This window comes from Ambystoma mexicanum, chromosome 7q, assembly GCF_040938575.1.
Source record: "Ambystoma mexicanum isolate Mex_15411 chromosome 7q, UKY_AmexF1_1, whole genome shotgun sequence".
Taxonomy (NCBI): domain Eukaryota; kingdom Metazoa; phylum Chordata; class Amphibia; order Caudata; family Ambystomatidae; genus Ambystoma; species Ambystoma mexicanum.
Genome location: NC_090941.1, coordinates 471,902,016 through 471,923,556, shown reverse-complemented (window position 1 = coordinate 471,923,556; position 21,541 = coordinate 471,902,016). Strand labels below are relative to the sequence as shown.

The 21,541-nt window shown below is 47.4% G+C and overlaps 1 protein-coding gene across 6 annotated transcripts in view; it reads left to right on the top strand.

The window, feature by feature from the left end:
- ELF1 (E74 like ETS transcription factor 1) overlaps positions 1-21,541 on the top strand; it is a 917,745-nt gene that overhangs the window by 250,588 nt on the left and 645,616 nt on the right. For 2 of the 6 annotated variants that reach the window (XM_069639212.1, XM_069639213.1), the window contains exon 1: positions 16,777-16,901. The exons of 1 other annotated variant lie outside the window; for it this stretch is intronic. The gene's annotated coding sequence lies outside the window, so the exon portion shown is untranslated. Of the gene's footprint in view, positions 1-16,507; positions 16,574-16,776; positions 16,902-21,541 lie in introns of those variants that run through there. 3 more of the 6 variants (XM_069639219.1, XM_069639220.1, XM_069639214.1) reach the window with 2 other exon arrangements.

Genomic DNA, 21,541 nt, shown 5'->3' with positions numbered 1-21,541 from the left:
ATTCGACCACAAGGCATTTGCGCACCAGGTATGAGGTCGATCTGACAATCGTAGGGCCTGTGCGGTGGTAGAGTATTGGCTTGTTCTTTCTGGAACGCGTCCTGAAAATCTTGGTATTCCTTTTGTCGAGTACTAGTCACACCTAGTACAATCGCTACTGGGAGTAGCAGCTGTACATAAGTCTGTTTTCACCTTTTCTTGGTTATAACAGGGGTGAGCACAATCATCGTAAAAGGCCAACTTCTTGGCACGGCAATCTATTAGAGGGTTGTGAGCTACCAACCATGGCATCCCTAAGATTAGTCAAAACTGAGGAGCTTTGATGAGATCCAATGCAATAGATTCTCGGTGTCCATCCTGGCACAGTAGGGTTAGTGCTGCTGTGCATTGGGTTACTGGTCCGGAAGCTATTTCTGTCCCATCAACAGTAGTAACTTTTTCAGTAGTCGACTTAGAGCATAAGGGAAGCCCCATCTCTGCTGGTCTACATAATTCCCAACTGCTCCGCTGTTGATGTATGCTTCAACAGCATGCATCCGAGACGGTTGTTGGTGATTGATCAAAATTACTGGTAATGCAAAATGTGAGGTCTGTGGCTCATCCTTCTCGCTCGACAAGTGGACCTCTATGCTTGCCGGGCTTGGTAGTTTTCCGACTCCTTGTTATTATCTTCCTTCTCTGTGGCTCCAACAGTTCTCCTTGGTGGTTTCACTGGACATTCTTTGAGGAAGTGGCCTGATTTTCCGCAATATAAGCATAATTGTTGTTGCCTTCTCTTGTCTCTTTAAGTTTTAGTTAAAGGGGGCCTACACCTCCGATTTGCATGGGTTCTACCGTGTTTTCCAATGTATGTGGAACATTATCCTTTGACCGGACATACACAGCTCGAGTGTCTAACCTTATCCGGTCTGCTTTTCGGTCTTGTAATCTGTGATCTAATTGCACCACAAGGTTGATGAATTCTCCACAGTCTTAGGTGGGTTTTTTACTTGAGCAAGGACATCCTTTAGTTCCCCTCGTAGACCCCGATGAAATAGTGTGGTCCTTTTGTCCTCAGGCCACTCAGCTTCAATGACTAGTCTGTTAAATGTTGCTATATATGTAAGCAAGTTTTGACTTCCTTGACGGAGTGACAAAAGTTTGTTGCCTAATGCTTGGCCTTGGGTATGACGAGCAAAGAGTTTTTCCATTTCCATCTGGAAATCCCCAAAGTCATGTAACAAAGGGTTATCTTGACTTACCAATGGTACCGACCAATCCGCAGCACTGCCACTCAGATATGACAAGACAAAAGCAACCCACGCTTGGTCGTTAGGAAAAGCCCCAGGTTTGCAAAGGAAATGAAGACGACACTGGTTCATGAACGTTGCATACTTTTTGGGGTCCCCTGTAAATTGTTCAGGTGGAGCTAAAGGAACTGCCCCTGGAAGGGTTATTTGTACTGGATTGGTGGAAGAAGTTGGTACAGGTGCTGGCGGAATGTTATCAGGCAATGGGGTCTGTCCTGCCTGTGATTGGAGCAATTGTCCACTTATTTCGTCGGTACGATCCTTAGTAACAATCAAATCCCTCCTAAGAGCATTGGTTTCTTGCCTGGCTGAATGTACTTCAGCGCGTAATTGTCCCAACAAATGAACTAACTGGTCAGTCTCTGAAGTCTCCATGACGCCCAGGTGGATAATATTATTGAGGCTTTGCATTCTGTTACGCTCACCTGGTATCCACGGGGACGCCACCCAGCCCTGGTTCGATGATTTGCACTCTCGAACCCTCTCCCGGTCCCTTGGTAAGGCCTCTGGTTAAAGATGGGTCTGCAATATAGGAGAGCTGGATTCAATACCAGATTGTCTTTATGTTTTCCCACCTCCCTTGGCCTCAACTCCTTCCCCTCCCTTGGGCCCTCTCCTCACCTTAATATTGTAAAATGTGGATTCTTCATCCTGCTCCTCGTGGCAGGGGCGCGTAGATGTGGAGGGCGAGCAGCGACCAAGTTACTTCACTGGTGCAAGCCGCCATGTGGGAATCCAGGCCTGCTGCGACTCCGTAGGTTTGCTGCTTTACAGTCTTTATATGCAGTTCTTATGTTCCTCTTAGTTCGAATAATAATGTCTTGCATCTTTCCTTTTAGGCATGGAAAGGTATTTTGGTGTTGTCATGCAGTTTGAAGATGAGCATGGGCCGGTAGGCGAAAGCGCGGTGTGCGCGATGCTGTCTGGTGAGTAATGCGCGATGCGCGGTGCTGTTTCGCCTTTTATATTGCTAACCTGTGTCTTTTCTCTCCTAGCAGGTTGCGATGTTCTTCGCTGAGTGCCGTAATGTTCCAGCGATGATACTGACCAGGAGATGACTACCCAGGTAAGAATTGTGTGGCTTTCTTCATTCGGGAGGAAACGTGAGTAAACGCTTACTATTGCTGTCTTTCTTTCTCCCCTTTCCAGGTTATGGTATTTCAGGATGCATGCGGTGCCGGATGATGGAGTTCGTACCTTCAGGTTTTTGGAACTGAAGTCGGCGATGGATTGAAGACAGGATACTGTTCCAGGTACGTTTCGTAGTGTTCTTTCTCTCTCTGAAGGTCCTTGGTTTCAGGTAAACTGGCATCAAAGAACTAGACACTGTGAGCGTTACACTGCCCATAGCAGAATAACGCAAAGCATGTTCTGCTGTTTGGGTGCGGTTTAAATAGTCTCAGGTAAAGTAGTCCAGGTAAAATAGTCCCAGGCCTGCCACACCCAAAGTAGTCCAGGTAAAGTAGTCCCAGGCCTGCCACACCCAAAAGACTAGACCGCATAGCTCAGTTCCTTGTAACTGAGCTATGTGTGTGCCTCCATGTTGGCTGAACACCCCCCTAAGTTAAATAATCCCAAGTAAATAGTCCCATTCTAATGTTGGTCTTCATGATGGTTATGAGCCTGGCGCCAAAGGCGCCAGGACTGACTCCAAGAGAGTCTTGAATGAGGTTTTAAGGCCTTTGACCTGACCCTTACTGGAAGGCTGACTTGCCAGTGAGGGCCAGGGGCAATGGTCATGACAATCTATGGCCATCCTTTCGCTTCCATCCCTAACAGTTTCGTCAAACTCTTCTGTACTGGCTCTGGTAGTCCCTGCACTAATATGTGGTAAAATATAGCTACTGTTTTATCTCAAGGCTCTTTTGTTTCGAGGCGCCAAAGCACTTGAATCTCCTGAATTTACGGCACAGGATCTTCATCTTCCCTCTTCTTACGTAACGTAATCGCCCGATGCATGACGTGTCTGGGTATTGTGTCCTTAATGCTTGCCATACCGCCGCCCAGCAGTTTGCAAATGGCACCCGTTGTGCACTGTGTTCTGTGTCGTCACCTGTGGGAACCCCACCCCGTTTCATATGTCATCAGCTGCGTCTCCTAATATCGATACTAACTGTCCTTTTACGTCACCCACTGCTAGTCTATGGCCAGCTGTCATCTTCTCCATCTCATAAATCCATTTCCCAGCCCCCTCGCTCAACAATGGTAACATACACTTCACATTCTCCATGTCTGTGTGCTTCCATGGCACATACTGAGGACTCACCCCTGCTCTCTCCCATAGAGGCATCAGTGTCATGCTGTCACCTCCTCGGGTGTCCTTCTGGTCAGTCTAATTTGGCGAGGCCCTCTCTCGTCCTCAATGTCTGCGCATATATCTACCGGTTCCAATATAGGCACTCTGCTGTTATCGTCATTAGCTCTGGACAATCGACCCCTTGAACAAACAATGGCTGTCTCCCCCCTCCTTTGTCCTTGGAGATCCCTTAGTCTATTAATATAGGTGCTTTGTGAGGTGCAAAAGCCGTCCGTCTATTGTGTCTGATTGTCTGAGCCACCTCCCTCTTCTCCTGTGTATGCGTCCTGAGCTCCAATGACACCCATTTGTCTGTCCCTGTTCCAGTGGATTGTGATCGATACTGCTCCCCCTCTCGTCTCCGCTGTATTTGTCCTCGTTTTCAGACCCCGTGTCCATGTTGCTACAAAAAACATCTGTGAAACTCGGTCTTCTCAATGTCAAGTCTGTATTGGGTTGCATGCTAAGATCGATATCTCTCAAGTCGCCCCTGCTTCCTCCTGCCCAGGCCCCTAGGCCTGCTTCACCTCCCCCATTTGCGCTCCTGCTCCGAGAGTTTGTGCTGTCTGGTTCTGTCTGTCTGTCCTCCTCAAATCTATTCCTGTCCCTATCCAGTCCTACTTGCGTCTTTGCTGCCCTTATTGCTCTTTCGTCCCCCTCTCTGAGAACTTGTTACAACTGCAACTTCCTGTGTTCCCTCTCAGCTAACTTGAATTGTTCTTGCTCTGCTATCTCTCTCTCCGTCTCAGGGCCTTCTCCAGTTCCCTTTCCCTCTTCTCCCTCATCTCCTTTTCTGCCCTCTTCCTTTCCTTGAGATCGCTCTCTATTCTTTCTTCCTGTTCCCTTTCGAAGTGTTCCCTCTCTTCTTCTCGTCTTCATTCCCTGTCTTCCTGCTCCAGTTTCTCCTCTCTCCTTCTCTCTCTGTCCTAGTGCTCTAATGTCACCTCCCTGTCCTTCTCCCTTCTATCCTCCTCATTCATTAGTTCTGCCCAATCTGTCGTGTCGCTGTCCCTTTTCAGGCTTTCTATCACCTCGGTCGCGCATTCTGCCTCTCCATTTGTCTTCCCTTGAATCTTTAAAAGTACCTGTGCTGCTATCCATTAGTTCAAGCTTATGCCCTTGAGCCCCTCCTTTGCGCGCTGCTGCGCCTCACTGCTCGCTTCTGAATCACCAGTTGGCTGCCCTGCGCCTTTCGGCATCTCCTCCTTTGTATATGGTGGTGGCTTATATTTATGATTTGAATACCCCTCTGCTGCCCTTAGTTTACTCATTGGATACATTCCCTGCTCATCGTCTGTATCATCGGATACTACACTCGGAGGGGCAGAGGGAGGTGTGGAGGAATGGGTCCCTTGGTCCTTCACCTCCTGCTGGCTTAGCATCCACTGACGCCTTGCAGCATCCCCCTCTCCCTCCTGAAACATGCGCCACAACTTGAATATGGCCATGCGTTTCGTCAATTTCTTCCCCTTATAGGTACCCTGTATGTGTGTTAACAGTGATTGCTGCACGTCTTTGGAGAAACTTCCCCAAGGTGGCCATGGTTTGGTTAATTTACCCTCAGTACTTTTGGACCATTCTATGCTATATTTACATATCTTTCCCTTATAAGGTGGACATGTTTTACCCAGGTGCTGAAGGGGCGTATCCCCCCACACTTGCCTTGGTACATCTCAATACCTTTTACCTGACCTCAAGTCGAGGGTTTCGATAATCCGCTGTTTAGGGAGAAAAAGTCACAATGCAATGATAGTACTTTCCAGTTTCTTCAGGGCTCTCTGGCTCTACAACTTATGAGGCGTGCTCTGCGCACCGCCCCTCCTTTACAATCTCTGCCTCCTCATGCACACCCACAATTCTTGCGCATGTGCCTTCCGTGCACCGCCGCTCATTCACCTCGTCTACCAATACCAAGTTCCCAATACTAGCTCCTCACCGTCATAAGCTCTCCGTGTCCCATATGCAAACCTACGGGTGATGTCACCAAGCTACCAGAACGAGATAGGAAAATCAAATATCGCGCACACACAGTAATAGTCCGTTAGTCCCAAACTACACAAAAACCCCACAGCTGTCTTCCTGCACTCCAGGCAGAGTATACCACTATTCTCTTGTGATCGAACTGCACCCACTGAGTCGCCTAATGTGTGAAACACCTCACTCTAGGAGGCTTAACCAGTCGACTCACCTTCCACAATCTAGGCCAGCTCCCTTGTTAACCCTCACAGGGATACTGTCATCTATGACCCGCACTAAACCTCCCAATCCACAGGAATACCTTTATCTACATAACTTTAGTCATCCAAGCCCTCAAGTCAATAGTCTAGGTTATTCACGAGAACCTTTTAACTGTAAGACCGAATGTGCCCTAAACATAGAAAAGGGACTTCTACCTCCGCTCCTGTCCCTACTCCTATAACAATACTAAACAATACTTCAGCCATACTCAATACCCTCCCTCATAGCCATAGTTGCCGTTAGACTGGGTCAATACTTACGTTCCTTGGTGCGCTAGCGCTGCTCGGCTGCCGGCTCCCCGTCAAGGCGCTCGCCTCCCCGTCCCTGGTCTGCCTGGACAACTCGCTGATTTTGGGCAGGATGATTCACAAGGGGCTCCTGACGACCTGTAAACGGACACGTGTTTTTCTGTCTTTTCAAAATATGCAAGGGTCACTCTCAGGTTCGGTGGCAAAGGAGACGACCTGGTTCCGGGCTTGCGCAGCCAACCATCCCTCTGCTACCAGCTTGTTGGGACAAACTCCCAGGTATGCTAGAGGGCCACTAGGAGTTCCTGGAATCTCGGACGGCCCAACACCTTCCACAGGACAAACGGAGGACTCAGGCAATGGCAAGTTCAAACTGCGGTTTATTACAAACAAAACCAACAGGGATCAGCACAAGGACAGAAGAAATCCATGGACATCTCAACGTCTCCTGGCTCACAGGCCAGTTTTGTACCTGAATGACATCAGAGTGACACTACAACATGGGCCCTTCTCCAGAAAACCTATTGGACCACTGGATTGGGTACTGAGTAATAGACCACCAATAGTGGACACTATACATGTTAGTCTACTGGCCCTCGCATGTCAGGTGGCTGGTCTGGTCCATCCCCAAATAACAATCTATAAAAATGTTGCAGTGTGAGGGTCTTGCCATTGGTTCGTGCCCGTTGCAAACCCACCCCTGGAATACTTAACTGTGATTGGCTAGAGCTGACATCCCCAGCCCTGGGATCCGCAAAGGTTCTCAGCTCTTGGTGTACCTTTTCAAGGTAATAAGAATGACTATGTGTCTGCATTGTAACTTGTGTGTACCACCTTAGTCTATGAGAGTGCTTGTTCGCTCCATGCAACACTTGTCGCACATTGTAACTTCTTTGTTGCGAGCTTCTGTCTGGTAGCATGAGATTGGCTCCCTTTCTCAGCACTGATTGCTGTCCATTGTCTGCGTTGGCCGAGTCACGTGTTCCGAGACCATGATTTAGAGCTGTGCAGCTCTAAATTATGAGGAATTATTTGCATTTATTCCAGCTGGTGCTGGTTCAGGGAATGGAATGTCTTTTTTATCTTGTGGCCTTGGCAGCGAGTCCTGTCTCACCCGTTTGCTCTCTGTTCAGCCTGAATTCAGCTCAGCTCGATCCTCGCTGAGAGGGCTGTGGCCTGCTGTAGTTTACCAAAGCCATAATGCGGCTTCTAAAGTGTTTATACTATTCTATATTGTCCATAGGTTAGTCACACTTGGTTCTGTCAGGTCCCATAGGTAATCCTGCAGTTCCATAAGGTTATTTGCATGTAAGCATCTGCAAACTCTGTCCAGGATCTCTTGCTTCTTGCGGTTTCTGCGTTACTGCGTTTAGCTAATGGCAAAATAATAAAAGCAATGACAGTATGTATTTGTATCTGTCCTCCAAGTGTACAACTATACGCTCATGTTCTTCGTGTATTCAAGTGCGTATTGGTGTCCGAAGTGTGGATGGCACGTGTGCCTTGTGTCTAACGCTGCTAAGTCATGGTTTCTCTATCAATGTCAGCAACATGGCTTCTTGGCACTTTAATCAATACTGTCAATTGAGGCGTCTTTAGTCACAGCCTGGGGCTCCTCGTCCACTCTAGGGTAGATTTGTAATGCACGTGGTCTATAGGGCTGGCTGAGGGGGTACCTCTTGACATACTTGTGGGGTGCATTTAAAGGCCCGAAAACAGAAATCCCTGTCACCTGAAAAGCTGCATTAAACATTATAACCAAAAACGGCTGTGCTTTGCTTTCCCTGGCACGTGTGGCAAGCATTTGAACACTGCAACCCAAAAACGGCCCTGCGTTTCCTTTTATTCCATATGAATACAAAAAGTTAGAATATTGCACAAAAACGGCCCTGCGTTTGCTTTTATTCCATCTGAATGACAAAAAGTTAACACCTTGCACCAAAAACAGCACTGTGTTTGCTTTAATTCCATCTAAATGACAAAAAGTTAAAACATTGCACCAAAAACGGCCCTGCATTGCTTTTATTTCATCTAAATGACAAGAAGTTATGCACTACATCATGGGTGCACAACTTACGGCCCGCGGGCCAGTTGCAGCCCGCCATGCTGTTTTGTCTGGCCCGCCAGCAACAAAGACTTTCCTAATGGAGGGTGGCCCGCAAGCAGCATCGGCCGCCCTCCATTAGGAAAAGTCTTTGTTGTCTTCCGGGCCGGACAAAACACTGGCCACCCGCACCACGCAGCTCCTACTAGTGAGTGTGTGCTGCACCAATGGAGTGCCAGCACTACAGCTGGCGTGGTCAGTAAGGCTTGATGCCAGAAGGCATTTCAGCCCCGCCACGCCAGCTGTAGTACCAGACCTCACCAGCGTTCCAGCTAGCCTGCCTTCCAGCATATCCGGTAAGTACAGATTCTTTGGGGGGGCATTGGGGAGGATGTTGGTGTGTGTGTGTCGGGTCTTTGTCCTGCTTGTATGTTGAGATGCTGGTGTAGAGTGTGTGTCGGGTCTGCCTGAATGTGTTTGTTTGCAAGTACCGTGTATGTTGAGATGCGGAGGGGGGTGTGTGTGTTGGGTCTGTCTGAATGCGTTTGTGTGCAAGTACAGTGTATGTTGAGATGATGGATGGGTGGGGGGAGAGGGTTTTCGGGTCTGCCTGAATGTTTGTTGTTGTGTGCACGTTCAGTGTATGTTGAGATGCGGGTGTGGGGTGTATGTTGGGTCTGCCTGAATGTTTGTTTTTGTGTGCAAGTTCAGTGTATGTTGAGATGCGGGGGTGGGGTGAGTGTCGGGTCTGCCTGAATGTTTGTTGTTGTGTGCATGTTCAGTGTATGTTGAGATGCGAAGGGGGGGTGTCAGGTCTGCCTGAATGTGTTTTTTGTGCAAGTGCAGTGTATGTTGAGATGCGAAGGGGGGTGTCGGGTCTGCCTGAATGTGTTTGTGTGCAAGTGCAGTGTATGTTGAGATGCTGGGGGCGGGAGAGGGGGATGTCGGGTCTGCCTGAATGTTTGTTGTTGTGTGCACATTCAGTGTATGTTGAGATGCGGAGGGGGGTGTGTGTGTCGGGTCTGCCTGAATGTGTTTGTGTGCAAGTGCAGTGCATGTTGAGATGCTGGGGGGGTGGGTGGTCTGCCTGAATGTTTGTTGTTGTGTGCACGTTCAGTTTATGTTGAGATGCGGAGGGGGGTGTGTGTCGGGTCTGCCTGAATGTGTTTGTGTGCAAATGCAGTGTATGTTGAGATGCGGGGTGGGGTGTGTGTCGGGTCTGCCTGAATGCATTTGTGTGCAAGTGCAGTGTATGTTGAGATGCAGAGGGGGGGGGGTGTTGGGTCTGCCTGAATGTGTTTGTGTGCAAGTGCAGTGTATGTTGAGATGCTGGGGGGGAGGGGTGTGTCGGGTCTGCCTGAATGTTTGTTGTTGTGTGCACGTTCAGTGTATGTTGACATGCGGGGGTGGAGGGTTCGGGTCTGTATGGGTGCATGCTCTTAAGTTTTGTATGTTTAGTTGGAGGGTGGGGGTCCGGGTCTGTATGGGTGCATGCTTGTGAGTTTGTGTGCCGAGTTGGGGCTTGGGGGGCTCGGGTCTGTATGGGCGCATGGTGTATGCTTGTGAGTTTCTATGCTGAGTGGGGGTGGGGGGTTTGGGTCTGTATGGGCACATGGTGTATGCTTGTTAGTCTGTATGCAGGGGTGGGAGGGTTGGGGTCTGTATGAGTATGTATGCATGGTGCATGCTTGGTGGCATGGGGCATAGTGTTTGGTTGAGAGGTGGGGGCCATGGGGCATAGTGTTTGGTTGGGGGGTGGGTGTCATGGCCCATGGGGCATAGTGTTTGGCTTAGGGGTGGGAGCCATGGGGCATAGTGTTTGGTTGAGGGGTGGGGGCCATGGAGCATAGTGTTTGGTTGGGGGTGTGGGCCATGGGGCATCGTGTTTGCTTGAGGGGTGGGTGTCATGGGGCATAGTGTTTGGTTGGGGTGGGGGTCATGGGGCATAGTGTTTGGTTGAGGGGTGGGCACAATGGGGCATAGTGTTTGGTTGAGGGGTGGGCACCATGGGGCATAGTGTTTGGTGAGTGGTGGGAGCCATGGGGCATGGTGTTTGGTTGGGGGTGGGAGCCATGGGGCATAGTGTTTGCTTGAGGGGTGGGGGTCATGGGGCATAGTGTTCGGTTGGGGGGTGGGGGCCATGGGGCATACTGCCGCACTCCAAGAGTGAACCCAATATTAAAGCTAAAACAGGCACAGTTAGGAGATGTACATACTTTGCTTTTTGTGGAAACCTGACTCAACGAAGGCCATACTCCTCTTGCGCAACCCAAACAGCAAGCAGTCCAAAATAACAGAATGTCCAATTAAGGCTCAATAAAATATATATCATTTAATTAAACAGACGATATGCAATAACTAAATAGAAATAAATGATAACAATGGAAAAGGTGTAGTACAAAATCGTTACACCCCAACAACGTATTCTTTTTCCATGTTTTTAATAAAAATTGGGGGTTGAAAAAGCCTACCGCCACGCCACTCCCGCTGCGCCTACCGCCTCACCCACATTTACTTTTCGGCTCACTATAGCCATCATGTAAGGTACTTTCGGCCCTCTGTCAAAATCAGTTGTGCACCACTGCACTACATCCGAAAACGGCCTTGTTTTGACTTTTAATCCACATGAGGGACAAGTATTTCAACACTCCAACTAGAAACGCTTTGTTTTCCGTTTCATGTGAACAGCAACACTTTAAACATTGCAAAAGAAAAATGACTTTAAAAAGCCACAGGGAAAAGACAGCACTGCTTCAGGGAAATATGTTGTGCATGGGGGGCGGGGGGTAACTAAAGCAAGGTATATTATGTTTTCCCCCACAAGACTTTAATCACCTTTGAAGAGGCCCACAACACCAGAAAAATCCGTTTTGGCTAAAGCAGGAAACTACACAAGTAAAATCCCCGCTATCACTGAAGGTCGCACCTACCAGTGAACCATTCCGCAGTAACATGTGATGTGATTAAGGGCGTCATAATTCCCTGCTCTGACAGACTTTAAGGCAGGGGCTCAGGGAGGACAAAAAAAGAGAAGTGTGGATGGAGCATGACTAGGAGGGGTGAGCCCTTCCTGCACCCCCTACTAAAGATGAACTGACAACTTCAAAGAGGGTCATAGAAAATCTTTGGTTGCAAGCTGACCCAGGAAGACAGTGGGCTGTGGGGGAATGAAGCGCCCCTCCCACAGAGAAGGACAGATCCTCCCAATTGACATTTAAAGATTGATTTCAATTTAGGCATTTTTCACAGCATTCAGAAAGAGAAATAATTTCGTTTTGTGCTCTTTTTCCATGGAATTTCCAGGCGGTTTTTAAGAGACTAAGTGCATGTTCCTAGGACTTTGTGAACTGAAATGGCCAGTAAAGACTAGTTTCTCGCTGATCTAAAAATGGGACAAATATGACAGTTGGCGGAAAGATGGAGATGGAAATTATAAACATGCTTGATCATTTGCAGAGTTATAGCTGTTATACATTGTGTGAAAAGGACAAAAATTTGCCAAATGGCCATGCTACATTGTACATATTTGGCAACCGACTTATCTAATTCCCCATGACCGGCCACAGCTGCATATCTCGTTCACATGGCCGGGGCTAGTATAAGTAAGGAGTTATGAGACATAACTCCGTTTTGCTAAAAGGTTGACCTGAGAACAAAGAACTGTAATAAATGCCAAACAGACAAATGGTGCTCTCTCCCCTTGAAGAAATAATACCAGGGGGCATAGAGAGGAATGGTAAACTGTCCTGTCCTAGCTGTAGGGTAATTACAGAGTACTCCCCTATAATGTAAAGTGAGTGATGTCATTTGTGCTATATAAAGGGGGACTGTACTAGGTTGAGGACACACACAAACAAATAATCCAGGGAGACAGGAGAAAGAGGATAGAGGGAAGGCGGGAACCTTACCATCTTGGGGAGAGCAGTGACCAGACCCCTTGCCGGCTCTCCAGAGTGCCCTGAGATCCAGCTGGCCTTCAAGAATCCCATCCAGGCAGAGTGCAGTGACCAGACCCCTTGTCCTAGCTGTCCAGAGTGTCCTCAGATCCAGCTGGCTTTCCAGAATCCAAAGCCCAGGCTTACTTTGTAAGTAGCAAATAACTCCCACCCTAAATTGCATAAACCTTTTCTTTTAGAAACATTGCCTCCAATATTTCACCCATTGAAAATCCCATTGCAACCCCATTGAAAATCCAATTGAAACCCCCAAATTGCCAGTATGATTCATTCACCTTCCCATAGAAGAATATGTATTAGCCTGTGTATGTTAGTGTATTCCCTTTGACAAATCCCTCAGTTGTCTGTATAAATCCTTAGTATTATTTTGAAGTAAATCAATTAATTCTCCATTGAAATTCACGTTAAAAATTGTTGCCATTCGAAATCAACAAGCTTGTCGAGTGTTTTTATTTAATTATTATAGTCATTAAAGTATTGCCTCAAAAGAATTAGTCTCCTTGTAACTGAAAACCAATTTTGTCTGTGTATTGTGTGCACTACCCCACAAACTCCTAATTTGTATCTGTCCTATTAAAACCCCAAACCTTAGACCCATTGAGAGCAACCCCTTTTGCCTAGAATCCTATCTGTTATGTGCCTCTGTCCTTGTCCTTGAAAACCGATTTCCGATTTTTAAAGCTAAATCCCTTCCCTTAGCTGCCTGTCACTGTGAACCCCAGTGTAAAACGAATTTCCATTTGCCACTGTATTTTTTCCTTTTGCTTTGCTTCCTCCCAAAACGGATTTTTCCATTTTCTTTCTACTTTGCCCCGGTGGGCTGATTATTATTCTATAAACTTTCCCTATCTCCTCAAGAGTAAGCAAAATTAATTTCCTTTCAATCTGTCCCCTAGAAGCTGTGAGTTACAATCAAAATCCCATTCTGCTGTTTTGCTCCAAAAACGGGTTTTCAATTTATTTTCTGGCTTCCCATCTTGGGGTGGTGAGCTTTACCCCAAATCCGATTTTCTCTCTCTATTCCTACTCCTTGCCACTGCCTTCCATTCAAAGGAATTAAGTTAGCTGATGTTTGGGGATGAGTGTTGCAGGGGGAATGGTAAACCTTGGTGCTATCACTTGATTAAAAACTGTTCTTTTTCCCGTTTTGCCATTAAAGATCTGTGTGAACTGTGATACGATATCTGAACCTAATTGTTCTGTAGGAATCATTGCATTTGTGTTGCCACATTTTGGTGGCTGCTGTATTTTGAGTATTTTTTCTTTTTCCGTAAATAATAAATTAATAAATATCTCATTGATACACACCGTCCTGGTTCCTAGTCCATTGTGACACGGCGTGTTTGTGGAGGTTGAGTGCCAGACAGGTTGGGGGCCCACTCAAAAGAACCTGTGGTTTAGAAAAAATAGAAAGCGCTTTATTGTGCACCACATCTAATGTAGAGGAAGGAGATCCCTAGCTGGCGAGTGCCGTGTTATAAACCGTCAACCATAGGAGTACTGGGAATTGGTCCGAAATAATATTGGCGATTGCGGTGTCTCCTGGCCTTCTTCTGTGTTATGTATTTTATAGGAAGGGCAGGAGGGGGTAAACTTCCCCATCCCTCTTCAACGTTGTACTTCTAATGCCATGGAGTCAGTGTGTTTAATCAGGCTTAGGTCGTTCATGCCATTTCTGCCATTGTAATCATACATATGAGGGCCATCAAGTGCTGCCCTGGATATTGTTTGTAATATTTAAGCCTGAGACCTTGAAGAAATCCCTGATTGTTTGCCCAGCAATTGGGCATGTTTGAGGATGTGGAGAGGAACTGTGTCCGTGAAACGGCATAAGAGGTTTGTATGTCGGTTTCAGGCGTTTTGGACATGCTCCAAGTCGCATAGCCCCATCCGCTTCCAAAACTGATACATTATGTTCCTCTTGGAGACCCTGTCATTGGTGGGACGTGACCCCTAGATTTATCATTAGCACAGCCACCATTTGGTCTTCCCTCAGAGTTGAGATTGGGCTCCCTTCTTTAGTCCCCTGAATAGCCATATCTCAGACTGATTGGCTTCGCAAGCCTCGTCTTACAACTATGCTTAGTGAAGTTTAGTATGATGACTAGCCAAACTTACACAGTTGCACAGGTTGTCCGGTTGCACGTTGCACAGCACACGTTAAGTACGTTGAAATTCTATTTAATATTTGTATTACTTCATTGTTTTACAGCTAAGAAAGGATGTGGGGGTATAAAGTATATCAAGTGATTTTTTTTCACTACTGGGGCTGCGAGGCAGGGTCCGAAGATGAATAAGAGGTGGTAGAAAGACTGGAGGCCATGGCTCAAAGAGTATTACCCCAACAGTCACAGTGGAAACAACCTTGCCTTTAAAAAGTAAGCGAACACAGAATAGTAACTGTTTTCTTGAATCCAGAGCCTCTCTACACCCTCTACACCCTCGACGGACCACTTCCGCCCACTTCCGTCTGCGCCACTTTAGTATTTTGAATGTTCTCCTGTGTGAGGTCCACCTCCAGCAGCACTAGCAAGCGAAAAAATACTCTCCTCTCCACCACGACAGAACACTTCTTCTCACTTCGGTCCATCTGCTCCTTTAGGCCACACCCAACATTCTTGAGGCTACACCCTGCACTTTTGGGCACTCACTCTTGTTAGAGCCCCCACCCCAACCCCTCGATTTCACATCCAATTACAGCACTGTAGATGTAGAAGCAAGTAGAACACAGACAGAGGTGTCCAATAAGCAGCCTCGCAATGACACCACTGAAAAGGATGCAGGCCGAATCTTAAAGGCAAAGTTCCTGGATGAAATTTAGAAAGATAGTGAACTGAGAAACTTTGCATACTGAAACCTAAAGATAGAGTTCCTAATGCCAACTGAGATAGCAGTAGACTCTGGTGGAACTTGGAGGTGTGCTTCCTGGTGTCAATTGAGAAAGGGACTGAACTAATCACCCCTGCATGATGGAAGTTGGAGACCAAGTTCTGGTGGACTTGGATGATTTGGCTGCAATATGAAGACAAGTACTGTGGCTAAAGGACAGTGTTTTAGAATTTCGGCCAACATGGCAACTTTTATGAAAATGGCACACTTACCTAGCTGCTGCTTGTGTGGTCCTATGTGAAGAGAACTAGTGAGGACATTGTGAGTGTTTTTTGTCGGAAGCTCAGGAGAGGAGTTATACACTTGATTATTTGATTAAAGTTTTGTGATTAGCCGCAAGAGGTGGTTATTATTTGGGGGGTGTTGGCCACCTTTTGTGAAAGGGAAATAACGCAGAACCTCTCCTTGGAAAGACAGCACCAATTATTGAAAGCCAAAATAGCGCTGACATATTCTTGGAACAGGGCATTTTCGCCAAAATAACCTGCCATGTCTGACCATGGTGATGGAAACTGCAGTAAGGGCTAAGAATTTGAGAGGTGATACATGAAGTTACTTCTTCAAATGCTCGTATTCAAAAGAGATGAGTAACGTACACCCAAAAGTAACTGCGTCATTCAGGGCCGGCCGTAGCGCCCAAAACAAAAACTGGCACCTGCTCTCAAGTGCGCCCCTGGTCATGAGGGCCTGTCGCTAAATGTTTCAATGGGCGCTGATGCTCGTCAGCTGCCTATTGTTATTAAATGCGGGAGTGCGTTTAATTTTAATTAATAGGGCGCCTGACGTGCATTCTCCGACCACGCCAGCTCGGGAGAGACCTTGAAAGACTCCCCCGAGCTGGCGTGGTGGGGGGCTAATGGCAGGGCGCCCCCGCCGGTTGCCCGAGCGGCCCACCCCTAAGGCTGGTCCTGGCTTGAGTAACTGCACCTTCGCAACCCTTTACGTTTTGGGGTGAGTTTGACCGCTACATTTTCCGGAGACATTTGAAGAACTGCCGTTTCCCGGAGTTTGACGCTATACTGGAGGCCGCAACTGAGATCTGTTTCCAGTGCCTCGATGCCTCCTCTGAGGCTATTTGTGGCGCTTTACAACATTTCTACAGACCTATGTGAGAGGCACAGCAAGGCTTCCAGGAGTGGCACCTTGGAGTATTTTCCAAACACAGGCGTTTTTAACGAAGCACTCTCCAGTGATGGTCACCCAGGAATTCGTGTCTGAAACGCGGGCTCGTAGCTCTTGTCAGGCTGCCTCGGAGCTTCTGGTTGTGGCTTGCGAGCGGCACCTCCCTTTATGTCCTCTGGAGGATACACGGTGAACAGGTGGATTGCAGGTGTGCAGCTTGGCAGAGGTGGGGTGGTGGGGAGTTCATAGCGTGAAATGCAAGCAGCAGATGCAACTGTGCTCTCTAGTCTGCATGTAGATACGCACAAGCGTAAACTGTTTGCATTCCCCGCCGTGTCCCCCCCTCCCCCTGCTTTTATAGAGGGTTTCAGCAGAGAGGAGTCCCCTTTCAGCCGTCTTTGTCCTGGCAGCTGCCCCCGGTCACAGGTTCATTCCGTGTTTACTCTGCCTCGCCGTTCGCTGTGAGGAGGATGGTGCGGCCTTTGCTCTCGGTAATTAAGGTGGGGCCGGGTGTTCCTCGGCAGGGATTGTCTTCCCAGCCTGCCTTATGGTGCCCGCGTTCGTGCGTTTTTTTTCCTTCTTGTACCTGCACATTTGCATGTTTGACCTAGAAGAGTAATTGGGCCCACAGCAACATGGGCGTGCCTCGCTTAGAAGCACTTGGTTTGTTTCATGTACATTATGACTCACGAACTGGTGCACAGAAACCACTTCCCCAATCTCTCGTAGCCATTTTAACGGCAAAGCAGCAACGGCTCGCTTTTCTGTCGCAGCCTGGCTTCGGGGGAGTGCCAGCAGCCCGCTTGTGAACAGATTGAGGTAAATATATTTCAGATATTACGTTTTTTTGCGTGTCTGTTCTGAGGGAGCATAAGTGCAGGGCGCAGAACAATATCTTCGCGCCTCTGTTGACACACGGCGGCTCTCACCTGTCAGTATGCGCAGCTACTTAGTGGGGACCAAGGAAACACGATATTATTATGCAAAACTCTTGCCAAAAGGAATCTGCGTGCTCAAGGCTCCCAAGATTGATACACGTGGAAGATGAGAGGGGCGCTGCTCTTCTGCGCCTCTGCTTTGTGGTCGCTGTTGTGCTGCGCTTGGCCGGCTGCTTGCAACAACTTTCATTTATTGTTTAGCCAGGATTTTAACCGATCTATTGACGAGGCCTCTGCCATTGGGTTGGACTGAAGCGCGCCGGAAAACGTGCGGGTGCCTAAAATGTAGCGTTAAAGGCTTAAGAAGCATCTTGTGACTGCTCTTTTGAGAAGGGTTGCTGCATTGGAAGTGAGCGTGGTGCTGACAGGCGGCGCCCAGGTTGTGCCGCCACTCGGTGGCAGGTGTCACGTGCAAGACTTTGCACTGGCTGTAAAGCCCCAAGCGGCCGTGTTGCTAAACAGTTAAAACGGCATCTTTCATAAAGCGCTTTGCTCTTGCTGTACACGCGGAGTCCCCGCCAGACCCAATTCCAGTTGCTTTTAAGGGCTTCAAGTCAACGATGCATTTTAGAACATGTGGACAGAAGGCCACTTGCGTAGAGTGACCCCATTGAGAAAAAGAGGGCGAGGGGTGCAAGCTATGCCCATTGATATCAATGTAGTCTAGTAGTAGTTACCCGAGTGACACACACCTCATGAAAGCACATCTGTACATGTCCTTAAACATGTTTTCTTGGGAGACAGCATATCTTCGATATTACTCACATGTTATCGGCCATGCTATTTGCACACTGGATTGTGTCAGCAGAGAACCACAGATGTTTTCTTAAGCCTCTGGGAGCTATCACAAATACTTCTCTCTGGGATGTTACCGTGCCAGATTAGGTACTTGTAACTGGTTGGTGAATATATGGGAGTTTTGATACAAGTCACATAAAGTAACTGGGAGACCACAACCTGTGTCACACGGCCTCTGTTAAATTGAAAAAACCCAGGGTTACAAAGTACCTATGAATCTAACTGCCAGACTCACGAGGGAATCGGTTTCCAAGTATTGCTTCACACCAAACCTAGCGGTTTCCCAGGAAACGCACCTTTTATGGAATATCAGAAAGTGAAACCCCTGCCAGCCCCCTTCCTCGTTCATGCATTGCTATTGCTACTACTTCCTGCTAAGCCTGAAGGTAGGTGGAAGTCTGCATGCTACATGCACCGCTCTCTGACTGCCACACATGCACTGTAGTGCCTGCCTAACGTGGGCACTTTAAATTCAATTTGGGTAACCATATGGTGCTGCAGCCTCTACTGAGGTTCTTTTGAAAGTGTATGACATTGACCAAGCCAGGTGACAATTGCCTAAGTGAGGAAAGGTGTGTCACAGGTCTTCTATGATTTAAGAACACTGTGCGGTGAGCCTGCCTGACTGCTCTTCACCACTTGCAAGAGCCCATCAAAAGTTCGCATCAGTCGATTGGAGGAGTCTTCCACGTGCGCCTGTGCCATTTACAGGCCTGCCAGCTGCTGCTATGCACGCCCCACTATGTGCCATCAGGTCGCCTTCCACGTCCACGCTGGGAAACCAGTGCATTCCCTGTTCTGAAGGCTGGAGGCAACAGCACATCTGGAGGTCACAGCACATCTGGAGGTCGGGGAAGAACCAGCCAACACTGTACACCACGGAGAGGTCTGCCCTCGAGGGGCCAACTGTGAGTCTGCCAACTTGTGAGGTCACTGTGTGACAAAAAGCACGAATGGAGCTCAGAGGAGGCCCTGAAAAGTCTGTCATCTGTGCACCCTAGGCTAGGTGGCACCTCCATCGCTCTTTCTAATTTGGGGTTCAGAACTAAGAGTGAGCATCTGGGGCAGAGCCACAAGGATCTGGCGCTTGATGAGAGGGCACACTTGAGCTGACTTTCTAAGCAGTTCAAATAGGTGCTATGCATTCCTAAGCGTGCAAGGCCCGAGAGGACGGGCAGTTTACTGCAATCGCACCCTGCCTCTGTAGTGACCTCCCAGAAGACTCGCCCAAAACCTAATATCTTTCAAGGCAAAACGCAAGACCCCTCTGTTCTATTAAGACGCAACGAGGAACCACAGCCATGCAGTCAGCACTCTGCATCCAAAGATACTGTTTTCTGTGGTTGCTCACCAGTTGCTCCCCTCTTTTGGGCCAGATTTCCAGAATGGTGAGGGTGATGTATTCCGGGTTGGCAATTAACGCTTCACTATTAAGATCTTTGGAAACCCCTGGCTCTCTTTTCTTGCTACAGTCAATGAAAGTTTGAGAACAAGAGATAAAAGGAAATGGCCACAATCACAGTATCTCTTTCACGGTGAAGACCCTGTGAAACCAACCCTACTGTGACAAGTTACAAAGACTAAGAAGAATCCTAACCCACGACTACATACTCAACCCGAGAAGATGGAGTAATGAGGCTCAAGCCTTGGTATCCAAATATCACAGCTGATGGATAAAATCCATCAGTAAGAAGAAGACAGCCGCGCAGTGTGTCTATGGGGAGCTCAAGCGCAAGCCTCGGATGCCTGTCTGCTCAAAGACAGCACTGTCATCTACACACGGCCACCTGTCGTGAACATGTTTTGCATAACATGCCTTTTCATTACTCGGTGCTTTGCAGATGGGTTGTTTGTCTCCTACTGAGAGTAACTTTAAGATGATGTTAGATATTGCATGGGGGACAGCACTGGATATGAACACTAAGGGCCTGATTTACAGAGCGTTTTCCAATAAGGGGTTGCCATTATAAAGCGCTTCTATGCCTTAGGCCCTCACTCTCATTAAGGCAGGCAGCCTCATGTGCACAGTTATAAGGTAGAGCCATCACTACGATTCACTTCCCATCGTGGGAGTCGCAGCATCTGCTTACTCCCAGCAACTGCTTTTGTTGAGAAAAAGACAGGAAGATATTTTTTTTTTACTTTTTAATTATGCTAGTCCACCCACTTTTACATTTTTGTTCGTGTGATCTCTGCTTTTGTACAGCTGCATCAAACCTTTCATTGCAACCTGCTTCATAGCAAATAAGTGTCTGGGTTTGCCACAGGGGTGAAACGAAACCTACATTTCTGGGGGAGGGGGCTAACCCGACAATTGTTTGGAGAGGTGCAAACTACAGACGCGGGTGACAGGCAAACTTATTTGTGTGCGGTGCATTTAACTTCTTTACACATTCTAGTGCAGCTCAATGTTACAAGCAGTTAACTCTCACCTTTAAGTCTAAAAGCACACACTTAAGGACTGCCGTGAGAGATACATATACACATTATCACATTGTAAGTGGCTGTATGGACCAAAATTTGCCATCATTGCAGTTTGGAATGAGGCGCACATATTCAAGGGAAATATTACAAGAAGGCACCCAGGTAGAAATCCTCATTCATTCCGTTTGGTCTCAAGCTGTCTAACTTAACAATCCAATAGAGTTCCATCTTGTTTAACCTCTTTGCGAGGTCTCATCCCCTGGGTGATTTATGGACTACTTCCAGAACCAAAAACCTCAATTGCGCAACTCAATGTCTTTTTTTTAGGAAAATGTCTAGTGACTGGTGAGCGTCCATTTCTGGTTCTTATGTTGCTCTTGTGTTCATTATAACAGTCTTTAACTTTTTTCATTGTTTGTCCCATATAGTAGATCTCACAGGGACAGCTTGGTCCATAGATAACTGACATCGAGTCTCATTTTTACGAAATCTCTGTGCTTAATTTTTGACCCCGTATGAAGGTGTCTCACATGGCTGCCTTTCATGATGTTGTTGCAATTATTGCAGTGAAGACAAGCAAATGTTCCCCTTTTCTTCTTTTGTAGTGTGGTTTGTCGATTGGGTTTTGTTCTCTCAGCTCTGACTAACTGGTCCCTGAAGTTCTTGCCTCTCTTGTAGGCTATGAGAGGGGGTCTCAGAAATAGTTTTTGTAGCTGCGTATTCAGTTGAAACAGCTTCCAAGTCTTCTTGGTCACCTTAGTTATTTGATTAGTCTGACTGGGATACTTAAGAGTGTAAAGAAAAGGGGTCTCCTTACTTTTTGGGTTGTTTTTCAGGAGATCTTCTCGAGTTGCTTGACTGGCTCTGCATCTAGCTGCCTGGATGATCCTGTTAGGGTAGCCCCTTTGTGCAGATTCGGCTGTCATCTTCACATTCTCCAATTCGAGTGTGGTGTCATTCAAGGTATTGCGTTTAGCCCGAAGAAACTGACTACATGGGAGGTTATCCTTGAGATGTCTAGGGTGTTGACCCAGATAGTGTAGAGTGCTATTCACATCTGTCATTTTGTGGAAGAGATTGGTTACCATACTGCCTTCTTTGAGTTCTAGTTCATCATCTAGGTAGTGTAGTTTGAGAGTTCCTACTTGCATTGTGAATTTGATGTGGTCATTAATTGAGTTCAGATATATAAGGAACTTGTCCAGTTTACCTCGCTCACCTTTCTAGATTATGAACACGTCATCAATATATCTTTTCCAAGTCAGTAGTTTAGGGCCCCAAAGTGGATGATTCAGAATT